Raw genomic sequence first — 20,426 nt, forward strand, 5'->3', positions numbered from 1 at the left:
AAATTGTCTTATTTATTGTTTAAATGTAGTTCACATATAGTAAGTCTATGATAGTGATTATTTTGATTCTTAATATCAGAAATATTCTAATTTTATATCCCTCCACTTTTCCAGATTATATCAAGGACAACTTTTTTTTGAAATAGCAAGGTTTTAATAAATTGTGCTTTAATACTGTTTTTAATTCACTATATTCACATTTCATGTAAAATTTAATAATCTTAAAAATGACGCTCATTTTTACCCTAGATAATAAGTTTATTTATCCCAGATCATCAAATTTATTCTTGCTTAAAATGTTTCATCATTCCTTCCCTCAAAACTCCTCTCCAGTAACGGATTCTTTTATTTTTCTTTTCTGAAAACCATTCCTTGATTACTATGATATGATTCCTATATACACCCTCATCTTAACTCAATATTTAATTTATAAAGGTATGCTTATACTATGTCATTTGAATACTTTTATATATTTTTTTCATGAATATTTGTTAGCCCCCAATTCACCTGAAGTTTATAAAGAAAAACTCTATTCATCGACAAAGACAAAGATTTCCCTCCACTTTTCCAGATTATATCTAGGACAATTTTTTTTTTGAAATAGCAAGGTTTTAATAAACTGTGCTTTAATACTATTTTTCATTTTCAGAGATATATCTTTGAATCTGGAAATACCTCTGCTTCTTTAAAAACTGTGGTAAATAATAATATAACTATGACAAAAATAAGGTCACATATTTTTAAAGTTTTTTTTTGTGTGATTGTTGTTTTGTTTTTCCTCATCAACTCTGGCCTTCCCCTTTCATTAGTATGTTCTTCAAAATAGTTCTATGGAAAAACATAAAAGGACATAGGAAACTTCGTATGTTAATTTTCTCACATTCATTTTATCCACCACCACCTTGTGGTACTGATGTCCTTTTGGTGACCTTGGACCCAGTACCAGTTCAAACTATAGTCTAGAGTTATGCTACTGCATGCTGTGAAAATGGCTGTCTGTAACCCTCTCCCCTTCACACCCCACAGAACGCAAGTGGTGACAGAAGGATCTGTCCCTCCAGGGACTGCAGTCAAAACAATCCCACATCTAGGAAAGACCATGAGCCCGGTTCACCTCCACACAAGGTAGGCACAAGTGAACATGCCTTTTCTTGACAATGTAGTTAATAAGGCTGGAACTTGCTGCACTTTCTCTTTCCACCGGTTTGAATCCCATGTGCAATGCAACCGTGCACATTTTCATGGATGACTGTGAAGCCACAGACACACAGAGCTTGCTGTGGTCCGATTGTGTCCCTCCAAACCATGGGCTGATGAAACTCAGTGGCCTGAAGGAGACTAGTCAGTGATGGAGCCCGTAGGAGGTGACTAAGTCCTAAAGACAGAACCCTCATCAATGGTAGCAGGAGCTGATAAAAGGGCTTGAGTGTTTTCCTCTCTTCTGCCATTTGAGGAAACTGCATCTTTTCCTTTTTCATTGTTCTTCCATCTCTTCTGCTATGTGAGAATTGGTGATGAGACTCTCAATAGACCCTAAATACCAGTGCCTCAATTGGGGACTTTGCAGCCTCAAGAACTGTAAAAAGTAGATTAGCAATCTTTATAAATTACACAACATGTAATATTTTGTAAAAGAAGCACAAAGGGATTAAGACAGCTAAAATTCCTGAATTGTCACTCAGGGGAGAGAGACCTGACAATAAACAAAGACTTGGATTTCTTGTAGCCAGAAATCCCCCCCCCCTTTTTTTTTCTGAGCACTTTGCTTGTTACAGCAGCTAGCATTGCCCTGCTGTTACAAGTGTGTTTCCATTCTTCTTGCAGAGAGATTGGCTTAGGTATAGATCCACAAGTCAGACTCAGAGCAAAGGCTAAGTGGCACATTCCTTGACCATAAAAATTAGGTTGAGAAAAACACATAACTTATTCTGGCCTACCAAAGAGAACATTAGAAACTGACTGAGGTATTAGGAGAACTGAACATGAAAGGGGTCTTCCTTAAACTCTTCTCTTGACACAGCAAACCACCAGCTTTGGCAGCTGGCTCTACCTTTGATTTGTAGGAGAGTTGTCCACCTGTCTATGTCATTTCCTGTTTGTGTCCTAGATAGTGTGGCCTCTTTCTTTCTTTCTTGTTTTCTATTGATTATTCAGCAGCTTTTATGTTCTTCAACATTTTCTATTTTCTTGACTACTTTCCATTAACATCCAAATATGTTTGCTGTTTTAGCCTATAAAATAAGTCATGGGCTATTGCCAACAATGAAACCCCCTATGACTCAATTTCCATCTTACATTACTCACATAGTACTCTCATACCCATTCCCTGTCACCTGCTGAACATTAAACTCCACTACCTGATGTGAGATAAAGGATCACTTTTATATTAAAAGCAGATCTACACATGGTGAAGGTTCACAAGAAAAGACAGAGCCTGGGTCCCTCATTCTGCCCTGATTCAGACTGAGGGGTATGTGGGTCACTTTCACCTTTATCACAAAGTAGGAAGCACCTTGTCAGTATAGAGACGCACTGTTTCACATCTGACAGTGTAGAAGTATGTGCCCGGTATTACCAGGCACAGTGTGGAATGCCAGCTGCTCTGAACCCCAAGTCCTTCAGGGCACATGGGGCTTCTCATGCCTGAGCGAGGGAACCCTGACTTCCCTGGGAAGCTGAATTGGTTGTGGCCTGGATGTGACCTCTCTCACTGGGGGAGCTCCCCTCTGCCAGGTTGCTCGGTATCTCAGGCAAAGCATTTGGGCAAACCTCCTCCTTGTATCACACTCGCTCAGAGAGTTAACATTTTACTGTTGCACTGTCTTATCTTCTGTTTCAATTCCTCACAATTCTGAAACCTCTTTTACCAAATCACTCAAGTGTTCTTGTGGCTAAATCCAAGGAAATATAAATTCACATTATACTTGTTGTTCCGGGGTGCTTTATTACACTTGTGTCCTGACAGTTTTACACTCCTTTACAGCTGCCATGAGGTTATCATGAGTAAAGTCTCTGGTCAAATTCTGGCACCCATGCTAGTATTTATTAAATATCTGTAAGCAAACATGGCTCATAGCAGTTTATAAACCTGTATTGTCCAATAAAATGTTGTTAGCCCTTTCTCCTTTTAGGTGATATGGTCACACCTTCGTGAGGCAGACTGACATTGCAGAGGCAGGATCCTGTTTTCTTCTATAAGCAGCATCTATCACAAATGAAACCCAATTCCAGGATGCAGCACAATATCCCTGTGCTGGACATTATAGGATGGAGCCTCCAGTGATAACGTTGAGATTGTGGAATATTTACACATGGTTCCTTAAAGGTGGGCAAAGCCTCCAAACTGTTTCAACTTGTGCACATGTGCTGAGCATCCAAAAAAGAGCTCTGAAGTTCGCTGAAAAGAGCTTATCACAGTTCATCATAATAATTAAGAAGTCATTCTTATCATATAATGTTAACTTGTTTGTCACTTGTTGATCAAGACAAGGATTTCAGAGAAGCTGGCATCAGACACCTCTTTATGTATGACTTGCCCTATGCAAAACTAGATGACCGTCCCAGAAGGTAATTCTTCCATGACCACTCAGTGTCCCTGCATTATTCATTTTTGATTACTGCAACTGGCTTACTGAAACTCAAGGTGAGATAATTGACACGTGCCTGTGCCATACTATAAGTACCAAAGTGATTTAAAGGGAGTACAGGCATCCTGACAAGCTGCAATGCTGTGTCATCCAGGGCTCTTAGCAGCTTAACAATGTTACCAAAATTAAGTCCTTCCTTGGAAACAGGAGACCCGGTCCTGTTTCCTTCCTACCTGCCTTCCTCTTCCTTTTCCCTTGTTATTTATCCATTATAAACTTTCCAAACAAGAGCTAACTTTCTTTTATTACAATGGATGGTCAGGTTGTCAATATTGAGAGTGCAGAAGTAATTCTTAGGAGTTTTTGTCTTTGTGAATCCTTAGGCAGAGAAAAGTGGTGTGAATATTCTTTGTATACAACCAGAGATATGAAAAATGTGTGCTCTATATGTGTAATATGAATTGTAATGCATTCCACTGTCATATGTAAATAAAAAATAAGAATAAAAAAGAAATGTTATTAATATGTCCCTTATATTAATAACACATTATATTTAATCACCAATCCTTGTCTCACTGTTTTCCTTCTCATCATTGACTCTTATTTCCTCTCTTATCCATTCTAATTAGTTTGATGTGTATGTCCTTATAATGTATGTATCTTTATTTTTGTACATATCTTTATTTTCTTCATTTAGTCCTCATTATTACATATAGTTATATAATGTGTGCTTCTTTCTTGATAGTTTTAATTAATAAAATTTTATTTTAAAGTGGTATTACACATAAATGGTGCAGAACATACCTAGAGCTCACACATATCAGCCTCTACCCTCAGATTACCCTAATAACTTGCAACAGAGAAGAACATTTATTATGACTAATAAACCAGTATTAGTGCATTATTATTAAGTAAAATCTATAGTTTAAATTGAGATTGACTCAGCATTGTACAGTACTATTGATTTTAATAAGAGCACAGTATCAGGGGTCACCATCATAATATCAAACAGAGTAGTTTCCACAACTCAAAAGATTCCATGTGTTCTACCAATTTATTCTTCCCTCTTATTCCTCCAAACTGAGAACCCACAGACTTTTTATGGTCTTATAATGTTGTCTTTTTGAAATTACCATATGATTGGAATATTATTGTTTATAGGCATTCCAGACTGGCTTCTTTCAGTTAGCAGTATGCATTTAATTCCCTTCAAGTGTTTTACAAGATCGATACTTTATTTCTTTTTTTTGTGGCTGAATAGCTTTCGATTTTATGAATGTACCACAATTCATTTATCCATTCATAAAAGGACATCTGTGTGTCTCCAAGTTTTGACCTTGTGAATAAACTTCTGTGTGGACCTACGATTCTTAGCCATTTGAGTACATATAAAGAAGTGTTTTTATGTGGCATTGAGTAATGAGGGTAGGTTTTGTTTTGTAAAAAAAAAAAAATGTCAAAACATTTTCAGTGTTATCCACACCAGCAGTGAATGAGGGTCTTGTTCCAAATTCTCATGAGTCTTTGGTGGTATCAGTTATCAGTGTCTTTTAGATTCTGGCCATTGTACAGGTATTTAATGGTATTCTCATTCTTTTACTTTGTAGTTCTCTAATGACATATGATGTTAGGCATATTTCACATCTTGCCTTTCTATAGCTTCTTGGTGAGCCATGATTTAGGATTCTTAGTTTGCTTTTTACTTGAATCTTTTTTTTCCTGTTGAGTTTTTAGAGTTCTCTATGCAGCACTATTGTGAATAATACTGCTATCTCTGGTTCCATTAGAGAGCTTCTATTCCTGGGACCCTGGGACTCTCAGTACCTTCTCCACTCTCCAGATATTGGGGTGAAATCTCATTTTGTGGCATCTATGCTCTCATCTTAGTGATGTTCAGTGTCTTCAATTTCTTCTTGTAGAGATGAAAGTGATAACTTCTGAGGTTTCTACATGTCTGAACTAGAACAGAAAGTCTGACATTAGTTTTTTTTTCTTCAAATAAATTCACTTGAAAAAATGTAAGTCATTGACCTAATATTCTGTACTGTACACCAGTCACATTGTTTTTGCATTGCTTACTGGTGGGTACCAAGGATGCTCTAACACCTTGCTCTGCAAATTCCCTGGTGCACATGCCTGTCCGTTTCCTAGCTCATATTTTCTTTTTTGCTTATATGTGCTACAATTTTTTTTTCCAACTACTAGTTTATTTTGTAAGCCTTGTTGTTGTTGTTGTTGTTGTTGTTGTTGTTAAGGCAAATGCTATTCCTATCCTATCCTGAAATTTCAAGATATGAAATGGGGACACAGAAGAGATTCAGTAGATTGCAGAGTAGCAGTACGTGGATACATAGAGAGTCATCTGAGATGACTTCAAAAATAACTTTAATCACTAAGTTATACTTGAATTATGCTACGATAAAGCTCAAATTATACGATACAGTGAAATTGGTTATAATTTCATTAACTGCAACTACTGACTACTGTAAATGTGAAATCTTTTCCAGGGGAACTTCCAGTTTCTCCAGCAGTAGGCCACATTACTGGCTGCTTTTGCTCATCTCAACAATTCTTGTAATTGACTGTTGTTCTTACTTTTCACCACCATTCTAATAGGCACACACATGTATCTTAGTTATGTTGTATTTAAATTCATTTAACTCAATTGCTTTGTTTAAATTTAATTTAATTTTATAATTATTCATTTAATGTACAAATGATGTTGAACAATGGTTTTAGCTATCTCTTCTGTGAAAAGTAGAGTCATGTTCTTTTGTAATTGTATGCCTTTTTCTCATTAAAGAATTTGATCATTCGTTTTCAAGAGTTTCTGATAGGCTTTGAACATTAATTACTTATTAATTTTAGCATCTTAACTATCATCTCAAAAACTTTCATCAGTTATTTTTTTACATTTGATATCTTTCATTATATAACAACTATAATATCATTAAGGTCATCAAGATAATCAATGTTTTTGTTTTATATTTTTAATACTGGGGATTGAACCCAGGGACACTTAACCACTAAGCCAAATTCTCAGCCCTTTTTAGTTTTATTGTGAGACAGGACCTTGTTGAATTGCCTCAATTCTCCTGCCTATTCTTCCAAATTGCTGGGATTACAGGCATGTGTCACTGCTCTGAGTCCTATTTTGGGTTTTGGCATCCTATCAAAAACCCTCTTCTTAACCTAATGCATCATAATATTGATCTGAATTTTTTTCTTAACTTGTTTATTTCACTGCTTACATATAGTTCTTAATTTTTTTAGGTATTTGTATTAGCTAGGGAGTCAGTATTTCTTTTTTATACAGAGTTAACCAGTTTCCCAGAACCATGTACCATCACCGCCATCTTTACCATGACACAATTTCTCTTCATGCATACTTCTATTTTTGAATTTCCTCTTCTTCTCCAATAATCCAGGAATAACTGATCAGGAGTAGCTTCTTCTCCAAAATGACTCAGCCATCACTGGCTACATAAGCTTTAATACAAATGCTGGAAAAATGAAGTCCCCAAAGAGGAAAAACCATTTATATTTGATTGGGATTTCTTTGTTTATTCTTTGAAGAACTGATATCTTCATTACATTTAATCAACCCATAATGAGTACAGTAGATGTCTTTCAGCTCTCTGGCCTTGTGCTTCACTGGAGATTGTAAAATGTCTTCATAGCAATTTGTGTATTCTTTGTTTATAAAACAGTATTTTCATATTAATCAGTAAATTAAATTAATATAAGATTAATTATGACTTATTCATAACAAAATGATCAAACAATATTTTCTTATCATAAAACATCTTGAATATTTGAGTTCTTACCCAGGGATACACAGCTTTTCTGCAGAGTGACACTCGAAGCCATGTCCCACTTGGTCCTGGCCATGAGTCTTTATACTACATTGTGCTGACATGCCATCTCTAGAGATAGAACAGGACACTCACTCAGTCGGAATAAACTTAATTCTGAGCTGGAAGTACAATTGGACTCAGACTTGTTCAACACTCCAGGGAAATACCACTTTAATTCTCCTGAAAACCCAAGATGGTATCAGAGTCTGAAGTATTTTACTATGTCAATAATGATTTTTATTGCTTTGAATTTTGTTACTGACTGCATTCTTATCATTGAGGTATGTTGAAGCAAAGGACCTCAGATTTTTAGAAAATTATCATGATTTTCAGTTCATCTATTACAATTTTTATTAAGAAATATAAGAAAAAACTCTTTTATATATTTGAATATTTGGTGTTAATGATTAAAATATTTGAATGTGAACATATTCAAATAAGAACATATGCCACTCTCACCAGAGTGGTTATGTACATGAATGAGATTATTTTTCTTTGCCAGAAAATCTGTTTGGGCACAATAAACACTAAATCCATCTTCATTTTTCATATTGGATAAGTTTCCTATTTAAGGGACACAATTTATTTTATTCAAATCATCTTTCTTGTTACTGACAGGCATTAACTAGAAGAAGATGAGTAGGGCCATCTGGCATTCTTCAGTAGCTTATTTTGACACCTGACTCATTTGTTTAAATAATTCACTGATTTAATATAAGCTAACATTTGAAATCACAAGGTGCCTTCATTTCCACACTGAATCAGCATACATTTACATTCCGTAGTTAGGTAATTCATAAAGCAAATGAATTAATGCAGGGATCAGTGCTGAACCCAATTGGCCTGTTTTCCTATTCCCCATTTAATGGCTCTATAAACTCTTCTCTGGTAATTTACTTGATATTAGGCTGAACTAGAGATTGTGTTTGGCTTCACAAAAGTGACTGATAAGATGCCAGCCATCTACAGATGTTGGACTAGAAGCATTATTTTCTGTTTTAATCATTGATAGCATGTACAAAGTTTTATACATTGTACAATGTAATGATGTGGAGATAATATTTTTGACTTAATACATGACAATAATGAACTCACAAGAGGCACTCTTCATTTCACCAAAGTGCTGAAATTCCACATGGACACTATTCATTGGTCTCTTTTAACTGGCAGAGACAGTCAAAGCTACATTCTTTAAATACTCAATCCTTTCATTTTAACTAATAGACAATGTACCAACATTGGAGTGCACTCTTTATGCATATTAATTGGATAGGGAAAAAACTGCTTTGGCTCCTCTCCCCACAGTCTTTAAACAAATAAAATAATATAGGAGGGACCTGCTTTAACTCTAAATTATTCTATATTTTGAAGCAGTGACATGTGAAGGCCATGAACATAATATATTTTTCAATCCTTTGAAATGACAGAACAAGACTAATTTTAGACTTCAGATCTCCTCCTTTATAAAATATAAAAAGTGTCAAAGTGTTACTTGTATTTCCCTTTTAAAAGATTAGGACAAATTACCAGTGTCTCTGAAATTTATTTTTCACTATTGAGTTTGTACATATTATTATATAATAACACTTTAATTGTTAACACTTCTGGAAATAATAATCTGATATGACTAAAGTACTATTTATTGGTAGAGAAACCATCTGTAGGCCCTGAAGTGTTGAATCTTTTTCTTTTTAATTAAAAGGCACATATTTATTTTATGACTATTTAACCAGGTGATAGGATGTTGCATAGCTTAGCTTGGCAATCATGAAATAAATACTTGTCCTGTGATTAAAATTTATATTTTAATGCAAAATATTCATCACATACATAAATGAAAACATAACATTCTTACTACTATGTTTATGTATATGAATGAAATTACTTTTTTGTTAGGAAATCTCTTTGGGCATATTAGACAAAGAGTTTTTCTTTAGTTTTATTCAGATAACTTTTCTTCTTCTTAAAGGGGCATAATTTATTTTATTCAAATCATCTGCCTAGTTATCAACAGTCATTAAGTGGGAAGACAAAGAATCTAAGAGCATGAACATGGGGTTTGTAGGGCCTAGTGGAAATGTATTTATTGTTGATTTCTTTAACCAAATGGGATTCTAAATAGGTAATATTTATCAAACATTTTTATACTTCCAGATTATTTAGTCTCTCTCGTTCTCTTTGTCCACATGATTCTGCTTTCTATTCATCCATTTGCATATCTGTTGATCTGTTTACCTACCTACCTACTACCTACAATATTTTTCATATCTCTGTGTTGAGTTAACTTCATTTTTCTGTATATTGTTCCAATAATATCCACATTCATAATTATAAATTTCCATTCCTTTTGAATGTCTTGTGTGTTCATATTTAGTTAAAAAAATCAGGCAAACATTAATTTCAAGAAATCAAAATATCATAAAGGCTTTATAGTGTATTTCTAGATGGATCATTTATTTTAATCATGTAATAATGTGCTTCACAATTTTTTTCCTCAGAGTTATGCAATGTGAAACATATAGGCTATATAATTTGTCCTTATAGAAGCAAGATGTCATTCAAATTAAACCAGAACTCTGTTTTTTGTAAGACCTCAGTTCATATGACTCAAGATTCAATCTACTATATATTGTTTATCTTACAAACAAGGCTTGATGCTAATTCTTTGTGGGGCACATGCTAAAATATGCAACTGGCTTGTTGTCGAAGGCCTTATGATTCCCATGAGAACACAAGCATGGATATGAGCATCTATATGAAGCGGAAATCTGAGATGTGTCTTGTTTCGTTTGGCCTTGTTCATGCTGATTAGATACCAGAGTATCATTTCTTTTTGTCTGCATAAAGAGTAATATTGTTCTAGTGGTGTCTTAAAAGTTTTCAGTGACACTTTATTTTCCCCAAGTTTCACTAAAAACTTAGATTTTTTTCCATTTCTACAATTACCATACTCCCATACTGAAAAAAAATTATACTTAATTTATATTTGTGTTTATATTGTTCCTGATGTGAAAAAGCTTCAGAGAGGGGTTATTTAAATATTTCCCTGATAATTTCAGAGCACTTGTCCTTATCCACTTGTGAAGAAAATTTTATAATGTTAACTTATATATTAGAAACAATTTACACCATGTTAACTTTGCTGACTTAGCATTACAGGTTTCATTTTCTTCTGTAATAGTATGATGGGTAGTTAAAGAATGATGACATTGGACATTGGAAAGAAATATTCCATGTTTCAGAAGTGGCCTATTTCAGATGCTATCTGAGCAACATTTTATGTTATATATACATGTAATTTAATGTTTAGTACTGAAATTTAATTCAATTTAGTACTGAAAGAATATTTAGTTTTGAAATCTTTTGGAATTTCAAAAGTAAAAGTTATTCTGGTGCAATTTATTATATAGTGCGAATATATTTGTGCATCTTTTCCTTAGAAACTTAAAATAAAATTATTTATATTTGTATGGATCCAGACTATGGTCAATACTTTTTTTTGGTATGTGTTTTATTATATCATTGTTTAAAATATCTGTATCACTTTGAAATAATTCAACATAAATAAGAACTCAATTAAAATTTGCCTACCAAATTCAACACATTTGTTATTCAAACAAAAGGCACAAATATTTGGGGAATATTTCATGTAAATATATGTGTGTATCAGAAGAAAAGTTCTTGAAATTGGGAAGAATGTTTTTAGGAAAATGATGGTGGTATGGGCCAGCCTGCTAAAGATGGAAGTATGGATATAATCAGAATATATTTTTAAGTAGATGACAAGAATAGGACAAATAGACATCTGTGTGGTGCTAATTAGGCCATAGGTCCATGAAAAACTATTTTAACAACTGGTGAAATTAAATAGAGTCTCTGTGTTAGAATGATGTATGGCATAAATATTTAATTCATTAATTTTAATGGCTGTACAGCTTTATTAAAAAAAATATTAACAGAGTGCTACAGTATGTCTTCCAATACCATCAAATGGTCACAAGAGATAGAGAGCAAGGGAAGAAAAGTGTTTAAATTCATCAAAGGTTAAATCAGAGTGAAAGTTTAAAAATCTAGGAACTTACTTTTACCATTCCTGTAACTTTCTGTAAGGCTTAAATTACTTTTTTTTTTTAATTAAAGTATGAGTAAATTCCAACCCTTATGTTATGGTTATCTTTTTAAAGAGTGCTTCTATAAAGGAGCCTTAGAAAGATGGAGATATGGTCCTCTCTCTGAAGCAAGGATAGTCATGCATACTGCTCTCTCCAGAACAAAGGGAAAACAAGCATAATGCCCATTATAAAGTCTTTCTGTTCCCTTAATTCAGCCTTCCTCTTCTATAATTAACTAATTGCTTAAGCACATGTCACCTGGCCATCTGTGTGACACCTTGTGGGAACCAGAGCTTAAACAACTGCCAGAAAGACACCAGCATTCCAACATAAATAGGATAGCATCCTTTGTTTCTAAACCAGGATCCTTGTATCCTCTGCCAACATCTTAAGCTATAGTAGGCTAACCTGTTTCTTTGTAAGATGGATAAAATGTCTGATATTTCATAATTTTTAGCAAGAAAACTCCTATGAGCTATCTTATTTTCGTCATTCATACATTAAAACCATTTGCACATAAATTTACACCTGATATAAATTTGAATTAAATTTATCCATACATTTAATTAGATTTGAGAGCTTCATAATATTGACATTATCCTTTGATCTCAAAGGACACAGTATTCCATTTTATTTAATGTGTCTTCCTATTTTGTTAGAATTTGACATTTTCTTCCTAAAGTCTTTCTAAATTTATTAGAATTTCATATTTGCAATTAGGGATAGCTATTGTGTGTGTTTAAACAACTGTTTTTATTTTAATTATTTTGCTTAATTTCATTATAATTAAATACTTTTATATTTAATGCAATTTTAGATAAGTTTGGTTATGCATCTGTGTAATTGTTTGCTTTACAGTTATCTCCTTTGGTTGTTTTTTTCTCTCTCTTTCTAACTTATATTCAGTACTGTGTGTTTTTTGATATTTCATTTTCATAAGTTAAAGTTTTCTTCTATTTATACTAGTAGCTTATCTTGAAATTGAAAACTTATCTTTAAGTTATTTCATTCTACCTTTGGATAATATTACATTATTTTACAAAGAATGTGAGTACTTCACTATCATATTCATATTCTTTCCAAGACTCAGAACCTTAAAGCCATCTTAAAGCATAAGCTTTTATTCTGAAAAGTGGTTTTCCTCAATACCATTTTTGTTAATTTGATGGATTTTGTGGTTGTTTTTTTATAGGCATACTACCTAATTCCCAACTAGATTATAAGTCACACAGCTTTTATTTTCTTCTTAACCACTATAGCTTGAATATTATTTCTTAAACATTTTTTTTAAATTTTAGTTGTAGATAGACAAATACAACTTTATTCTATTTATTTATTTATTTAATGTAGTGCTGAGGATCGAACCCAGAGCCTCATACAAGGTAGGCAAGAGCTCTCTCTACCACTGAGCAACAACCCTGCCCAGATAGAATATTATTTTTCAATAATAGTTCATAATAAATTATCTGTTCTTACTTATTATGATATGAAGATGATTTGGACATTTGGTAAACATTTAAAAGTACTTTTAATGATCACTCTTAATCATGAGAAGATGGCTAAAAAAATTTCAAGATAAAAGAATATTTATAATAGCTTATATTAATAGATCACCATTAGATGCTGTATTTTATTTTCCTAATTTTTCCCATTTAAGGAAAAATCACAAAAATATTTATTTTGTTTAACCATTTGCTATAGTTACCCCACTACAGAAATTTCTTACACACATGCAGAAAGAAAAAAAATATGTAAAAGCTCATTTTACCCAAGCCTCAAAAAATTTTAAGAAAAAAAAATAGTTCACAATGAAAAACATCAAATTTTATTCATGTTTAACCTAAAAGCAAAACTAAGATTTCTGAATGAGGCAGAATGTTATTACTTACAACAATTTTAAATCGATTACATACTCCCCAACCTCCCACTGGGGGTGATATGATGAGACCCAGATGGATGTACAGGAGGGAAGGTGACACAGGAGAAATCTCCAAGGTTCTGAACCTGAGATAATGCATGTACATACCAGTAGAAACAAAAGACCTTGGAGGTAGACTTGTAAAATCTTAATATATATGCATATAATTGCAATTACCAGAACCAGAATATAAAACAGGCTTTTCCTCATATACTTCAAAAAATGCAATTGACACATAAAATATACAAAAAAGAATTACTTTCGGAGAAAAAAATCTACAAATTAAAATAAGAAAAAAATTGAAATCAAAAGTGAATAAAGTGGGGTTTGGTAACAGATTAAGAAAAACAATTAAAATTGAATGAAAGGTAGATTTGAAAGAATTGCACAGAAAGAATTATAGTAAGAAAATGAAATATACACAATGAAGCTTAAGACAATTTGATGCTAATGAGAATGTCTAACATATATTCAACCTACTTACAAAGGAAACTTTAAAATAGATGATTTCTATACTGTGACTAATAAAATTAATTATGAAGCAAAATATAATCATATCTAAACTAATCCAGGGTAGAGAAATAGAGAATAGGGAGACAGATAGATGATAGATGAGATATGTAGATAGATAGATAGAGAGAAAGAGAATCTCCAATTCATTTTTTATCTGCTTTATATAAACACATTACCCACCCCTGCCCAAATGTTTTATTTAGTGCATGATAGTTCCACATGAAATTAAGGCTCATTTTGATATATCCATGCATGTGTGGGATATAATTTGCTCCACTTCTGTCTCCTGTTCTTTCCCTTTCCTTCCCTTCCTTTCTTCCCCCATTCCTCTTGTGCTGCTCTTATGATCTCCCTTCCATTTATTTATTTAAATTGGTGCTTTATAGATACATATAAAAGTAGAATTCACTGTGGTATTTTTATATATCTACATAGAACAATTTGCTCCATTTTAGTTCAAAATACTTCCCCTTTCCTATCCCTCCTTAATACCCAAATTTGATAAGTATTGCACACAACAAGCAAATTAACCAATTTATATTGATTCAAAAATATCAGTAAAAAATAATATGAAAAGTCTGGTCATGTATTTTAAAAATAACATATTTTTGAAAAGATTGGGAATGTATTTATCCCCAGAAATGCAAGTTGATCTAACATTGGAAAAACACTGAATAAAGTCCACTATATAAATGTATTAAAGGCAATATTTACACAATATCATATCAACATAGGTTGGAAAACATACGATTGAATTCAACATTATGATGAAATCATTGTCTTTTGAAAATGAAGATTACAAAGAACTTTAATTTCTACTTAAAATTGTTATTATTAAATAAAAGTAATGGCTTCAGCAATGGCCAGTATCCTTTGAAATGGTGAATATTCCTTCTTGAACCTTCTTTCTTGAACAAACAGATGCTGAGATGCTACACACACTAGGCATAGAATCAGCAGGGCCTGTCACTGATGTATGAAATAAAATATAAAGTCTTTCGAATGAAGTGAATGTCCTCTGTTGACAAACTCAGTGTTAGAAAAGATTTTAAAAAGAGATGGAAAATTCAAATAATAAAGGATAAGGAATTCTACTCATCAGCAGGTTAACTAAGAAAGAAAACTGAAAAACAGGGAGCTAGTACATACCAAACTAAATGTCTGTAATGCAAATTGGAAGTGTGTACCGATATTACAGAATGTTCATTTGAAAGCCCTGATTATCTGTGAGCAGTGACCCCCAAGCAGACGTGATCACTTAGTTTCTATTTCTACCATCAGTTTTAATTGTTAGGTGTCCATGCAATGAACTGTTAAGTGTATGAACTACCATCCCTGAAATGTCACAAAATATGTAGCCCTTTAGAATACAATACAGTGCTGTAAAAATCAGAAGCAGGAAAGAATCTAGAAGGAAACTACCACAATACCTAACCTTAAACATACATACTGATGTGAGTTCTAGACAGTTTGCAATGATACAGTTGTATTCCCTGACATATAAGTGGGTGCATATATTGATGAAGAGAATGGAAACAGGAAGGTAAGGTGAAAAAGAAAAATTAAAATTAAATCAAGATGATTTTAGTTCAGAACAACAGAACATCATGAATGGCAGAGTAGGATTAACTTGTATCTCCAATTGAGTTTTTATATGTGTGTGTGTGTGTGTGTGTGTGTGTGTGTGTGTGCGCGCGCGTGTGCGCGCGCGCGCTCTGCATAAAGACTGTTTCTTCCATTAGCAATTTGGCAAACACAATTATCAAGCCAGAAAGAAAACAAAATTTAGGCATGCAAACTCTTCCCCCAAAGGACAAATTCTCACTGCAATCTGTAGAAACTAATTTTGATACTATCACATTGAAAATATAAAACAATATTATACAGTATACTTACAGAGTTCTCATCCATCTAATTCGATTTGTAAATGTTTAAGCAAATCCTAGCAGTAAAACCACACCAAACATTCATTTTGTAACTGTAGTTTTCATTCTTCTCAAAAGGAATTTTACAATGTAGGTCATATATTTTGAAACAAAATCCAATCATTTTAGCATCCCAGTTTAGTTGTTTGTGAGTTAATACACAAGCATTTTATGAAGGATTTTTCCACAAGACAATGTTTTCAGTAGAATCTTTTGAGAAACATATCACTTGCTGAGAAACAGTCCTTTTAAAAATAGAACTCATTGCTATGCACATTAGTGGACAACCTGCTGTTCCAGACATCCAAAGAGAAGTTATTCTGGCTCAAACAGTAAATCAAACCCGAATGCAAGAGTGTCCTCACTTAAAATCATTATTATGCTCTAAGCATTATGTAAGCCATATTGGAGCCGTGGTGCCTTGTACAATAATACATTCTGGAAAGCGGAGCGAATAGAATTACCTGCCACCCTATTTAACTTTGATTACTTTGCACCCATCTAATCAACAGTGTTTGTATCAGAGTGGAGTCATGGCTACCCTTTCAAACCTGTTATACAGCAGTGATTAAAATAATGAGGATTTTCACTGATGAATCAATACGCTTTCTTCTCATGAAAATTCCTAACATTTTGAAGCTGGAAATTTGCTTCTATAGATCAGCTCTAACTAAACTGATTAAGGGTTATGATTTGCTACTAAATTGTTGTTTTAAAAATCACTCCTGACCAAAACATTAAACTATAATTACATAGAGACAGTTTGTACTGCAAGCAATCTTTGTCTTTAAAAAAATCTCATTAATCTTTTGCTTAGCTAATTATATCTTTGAGTTTAGCTTGAGAATGCATATATTTTGAAGCAAAATTGGAAATTATTGGAAAATTTCATGTGCACAAGAGAATTCCAGTCTATGAACATAGAAAATCTGGAATATTCACTCTCAAACACCATTACCTTACCAACATCAAAATGTAGGCTGTAGAAAAATAGAGACAATAAGATTTTGCTCAGATTGTACAGAATGACCCATATATTTCTGCCTACAATAATTAAAACAAATCAGTTTTCATGAAAAATATGCAATACTATCACTAAAGTAATATATTATTCAGTGCTTAGATTTTTATTCAGTATTTTCAGTTGCAGAATATAAGCTATTCAGATTCTTATACTATTGGAGTGTCAAATAGTCTAGCTATATTCAACTGTATGATAAGTTGTTGAAAAATTCATTTTTGGAATTCTGCTTACTTTAAAATCATTATTTCTAGAAGGCTATTCCAAATCATATCAATAAATGAAATCATAGTAAAAGAATTTCTCTATGTTCATGTGTTTCTTGAAGGATTTAATTCTGCATTGTCAATAGTTGATATCTGGTGGATTAAAAAGATTAAATTATCTTCCTGGTAATAATGGTCGATTAAAGACAAGCCACATAATCTCCCTTCCCATGGTTTGTTCTTAATCAATCATTATTTCATAAAGAAAGTAGCAAAAATATGCCACATCTCTCTGTCAATCTCTATCTCTATCTATATATTAGCAACAAGTGGAAGAGGAGATAATGTCTCAAGACAACCTACAAAAACAGGGCAGTATGTTGTAGATATTCTACCCACACAAGTACTGTGTCCTGAGGAATCCTTTTAGGAGGTATTTAATAGAATTACACTAAAATGTTGAGGACCATCATCAGCCCAGCCAAGTCCTGTTTATTTACTCTGATATCCCTTCTAATACCTCTGGTAATGCTCAATCTTAGGAGTCTGGGTCATAGAATATGCTCAGCCCTCAACTGCAAAGCTGAGAGACCAGCACGTCTATAATATCAAGGGAAGGAGGTTGTGGAGATTCCACCCATGTTATATCAGTAAACTTATGTTTTAGAAAAAGATATGCTACATAGACATAACTGGGTTAAAATAACCAAATAGTTAGAAGAAATGTCAGCAAGAAGTATATGCAATTAAAACTATATAAACAAACCTCAGATTGAAGAGAGGAAAGAGGGAAAGAGGAGAGGGACAAAGAAGGTAGGAAATAGAGACAATAAGAATAATATGCCAACTTTTAAATGGCACATAACATGAAGAACAGAAGACAATGCTCCACAAATTGATCATTCTGCAGAATAAATCAAAGTGAACACAATTCAATAAGGATAGCTGAAATAGAGGATAAACCAACAGAATACGTTTGCAGCTATAAGGAAACAGAATGAATATCTTAAACACACCACTAAAGAACCCAAAAGTAACCACAAACAGGAATATGGCAGAGCTGAGCCATGAACCTATGATAGAATGCAAAGTCATGAAAAAGAATGATGAGAGAAGAAGCCTAAAAAGGAAGAAATGGTATCAAGCCATAAGTAGTTGGAGGGCAACGAGGATGCAGGAACAGTAGAGGTGATATGAAAATTAACAACAATAACAACAACAACAACAACAACAACAACAACAAAAACCAGCTTTCAAACACTGATCACTTAATTATGTCTAGATTATTCAATGTGCTTTGCACCTATTAGGTTCATTTCATCCTTGCAAACTTCTATCATAATATTAACATCTTCTTCATCTTCTGATTAAAATTTGAGAGGAATTACAAAAGATTTAGAGACATGCATATTTTAAGTTCTGGGGTGAAGCTACAGATTCAGTCATTCAAATTCCAAGATTGTCCTACCTGTTCGTGCACCATGGGGCTACCTGATGCACACAATTTAAATAGTCCTTTAAGAAGAAAGATTTGAAATGTATCCAGAAAAAAAAAATATTCCTGAGTAGATGAAAAGTTGAGCATAGAATTAAAGGTCACATTACAATTAAGGAAACATTAATGCAAAAACATTATCAATGAGGCACTCCTTGGTTAGGTAATTAATCCCAAGGATAAAGAGATCACTTCAGTGATGTGAGTCAGAATTCGTCATGCCATCTCTAACAGATCAGATGTTAGTGGATTTTAGATTTATGCAAAGCAACACTCCATATTGACAGACACTGCAATTCTGTTACAAAATGTCAAATTCATGCAACCACACAAAGGAAATGGGGTCCTTTCCACTCATGAAATTTTATAGAGTAAATACCAAATGACAAACACAATGAAAAAAGAATGTAAAACAAAAAGAAGTGGTGAATCAAGATTCTTTTAGCAAGAATAATCATTTTCTATCTTTTAAAAATAAAGAAAATATATCTTAAAAACAAGTTAATTTTACCTTGATGTTCTCTGTGATACTACTGTGTATACTGACTTAGACCAATTATTTCTATTAAATATAATATGTAATAAAATGTCACCTCAATTTAAGTATTAGTTTGGCATTTTTTATTTAGTAAACTTCTATACACACACACATATATATATATATATATATACATATATATATATATATATATGTCAGCCATGCCTATTTGACTCTAAATGCTTAGAGAATAAAGAAAATGCAATGCTCTATGTACCATAATTAAAGATAATTTTGCATAATTATAGATTTAATAAATTCTGATGGGAATACATTTGCTCAATTTCTCTTAAGCATTTTAAAATGTTTCATTCAGGGAATTATCTAAATTTTATTTTGCAATAAAATAAGAGTGTGTAGCAGTGAGCATTTCACTTTTTTCTTTCAAAATATTTATTATTATTACCAAAAGCAATTAAGTAAAATGGTTTTTATATTGCTTATGTTGGATTTCTACAAAATTCAAAGTCCATTAATGACAACATTATTGCTCCTACTTCTGGGTCTATCTAAACTCAATTGCATCAAGAAATGTGTTTTTGTAATACTTTTCCCAAAATGTTTTGCAAACATGGTTTCAAGGTATGGAGTCTAACAATTATGCAACAGCATAAATAATTTAAAAAACCATTGATATGTACCCTTTTCAGCCAGATTTCATGGCATGTAATCTGAAGATGTGGCTCCTGCTCTGTTTCCTTCTTCCCCCAGTGTGCAATCTCAAGTGATAGGATACCATAGCAAACTAGACAATTCCAAATTGTAACAGGATCCAAGCACAAAAAAAAGGAGTGTTAGTATAGCATTAGACAATTCATAAGTGGCAGAGAAATTCAGGCAGAGATGACTGTTCTGTACCTGCCCACTACAGAGTTAGCTTTAAAATATGGCAAAACTTAAAGGTTATGTGCAGTGATTTGTATTTTAGGAGAAATAATATGGGCAGGAGAGAGGAAGACGAACCAATCATAAGCCCACATGGGTTTGGGATAGGGAAAATCAAATGACTAGTTAACATTTTACTAGAGATATTACAGGCCATAAACAAAAGTAACTATTGATTTGACACAAAAGGACTCCAAAATATTGCAGTATTAAAATACAGAACTGAAGATTTTGAAGGCAAATGTAACTATTTACCATAATCTTATTAACAAATAATCATTTTAAAATGACTAGGATTGACTAAAAATTTTATACAGACATGCTTGGTGGTGCATGCATATGGTTACAGCAGCCTGGGAGGATGAGGCA

The 20,426-nt window shown here is 33.0% G+C and overlaps 1 long non-coding RNA gene across 1 annotated transcript in view; it reads right to left on the reverse strand.

Annotated features, from left to right (window-relative positions):
- Positions 1-16,090, reverse strand: part of LOC120884324 (uncharacterized) — a 29,528-nt gene extending 13,438 nt beyond the window's left edge. The window contains exon 1 of the long non-coding RNA XR_013435705.1: positions 15,884-16,090. This is a non-coding gene — a long non-coding RNA (uncharacterized LOC120884324). The remainder of the gene's footprint in view (positions 1-15,883) is intronic.
- Positions 16,091-20,426: the final 4,336 nt, after the last annotated feature.

This window comes from Ictidomys tridecemlineatus, chromosome 3 (assembly GCF_052094955.1).
Source record: "Ictidomys tridecemlineatus isolate mIctTri1 chromosome 3, mIctTri1.hap1, whole genome shotgun sequence".
Lineage (NCBI taxonomy): Eukaryota > Metazoa > Chordata > Mammalia > Rodentia > Sciuridae > Ictidomys > Ictidomys tridecemlineatus.